Source organism: Populus trichocarpa, chromosome 12 (genome assembly GCF_000002775.5).
Source record: "Populus trichocarpa isolate Nisqually-1 chromosome 12, P.trichocarpa_v4.1, whole genome shotgun sequence".
Classification (NCBI taxonomy): Eukaryota; Viridiplantae; Streptophyta; class Magnoliopsida; order Malpighiales; family Salicaceae; genus Populus; species Populus trichocarpa.
Window position 1 is genome coordinate 9,333,852 of NC_037296.2, and position 1,433 is coordinate 9,335,284.

Consider the following 1,433-nt stretch of genomic DNA (forward strand, 5'->3'; position numbering starts at 1 on the left):
GTGGCTGTGAAGTTTGTGCATTATTGTTACCACTCTTCCAACTGAAATTTGGGTGATTTCTCCATCCAGGGTTATATGTTTGCGAGTATGGGTTATGACTTGGCCTTTGGTAACTATTTAAAGCATTGACTTGTTCATGGAGACATTCCTTAAAAGAAGGCAAAGTTGGACAATCATTGGTTGAGTGTTTATTAGTTTCACAAATTTGACACGTAATTTCTTGAACAGATTTTATTTGTCCACTCTTTTTTAATTCTAGTGCCTCGACTTTTCTAGCTAAAGATGCAAATTTGGCTTGGAGGTCATGATCTTCCCTAAGGTTGTACATGCCGCCATTAGATGTATCAGGTTGAGTTTTACCTGGTGCCTCACACGTACCTGTGGTGTCCCAATTTTGAGCATTTTCAGTTAGCAAGTCTAGGTACTCCATTGCTTCATCAGGGTCTTTATCTTCAAAACTTCCATTGCACATCAATTCCACCATTTGCCTATCTTTAGGTGTTAACCCTTCATAAAATTGTGAAACCAATCTCCATGTTTCAAAACCATGATGAGGACAGGTATTAAGCAAGTCTTTATATCTATCCCAACACTTGTAAAATGTTTCTCCTGGTTTTTGAGTGAAAGTGGTGATTTGTCTTTTGAAAGAGTTTGTTCTGTGAGAAGGAAAAAACTTTTTTAAAAATTGTTGTTGCATTTCATCCCAAGCACGAATGGATCCTGACCTAATATTTTGTAGCCATGTTTTAGCTTTATCTTTTAATGAAAAAGGAAAAAGCTTTAATCTGATGGTGTTCATGCTACAATTTAAGTCATTATACGTGTTACAAACTTCTTCAAATTCTCTTAAATGCAAGTATGGATTTTCTAATTCTAAGCCATGAAAAGTGGGTAAAAGTTGAATAATACCTGGCTTAAAATTAAAATGAGATGCATCGGGAGGAAAAACTATACATGATGGTGCACTTGTTCTTGTTGGGTTCATGTGATCTTTAAGTGTTCTCACACGATTATTCTCATTATTCTCTTTATGAATTGACTGGTTATCTTCTTCGGCCATGTTTTCTAAAGAAAATAAGGATTTTCTAGAAAGTCTACCACTTAATGTACGTGTCCAAACTCTCATGCAAGTGCAAAAGAAAGAAAAAAAAAAGAAAAAGAAAAAAAGAGAGAGAAAGTGAGACTCCAGCTAGCCTACATATATGATCATTAAGGCTTTATATCATCGTATTACACTAAAGTATCGTTAAATTCCCTAACTAAAGCATGTTTTATAATAACAAGTATGATAATATAATATATCTTTAATTTATGGTAAATGCTTATTTTGAATACAGATATATCTCACAATTCAAAGGATTGATTGATGTGATTAACCATTGAAAGTGAAGAGACAAAAAGAGAACTAGGCTAAGAGAAGAGATGTTGGTTCA

General features: G+C 34.1%; 1 pseudogene; it reads left to right on the forward strand.

Moving 5' to 3' along the window:
- The first annotated feature begins 542 nt into the window (after positions 1 to 542).
- LOC112323685 (small nucleolar RNA R71) lies at positions 543 to 653 on the forward strand (annotated as a pseudogene).
- Positions 654 to 1,433: the final 780 nt, after the last annotated feature.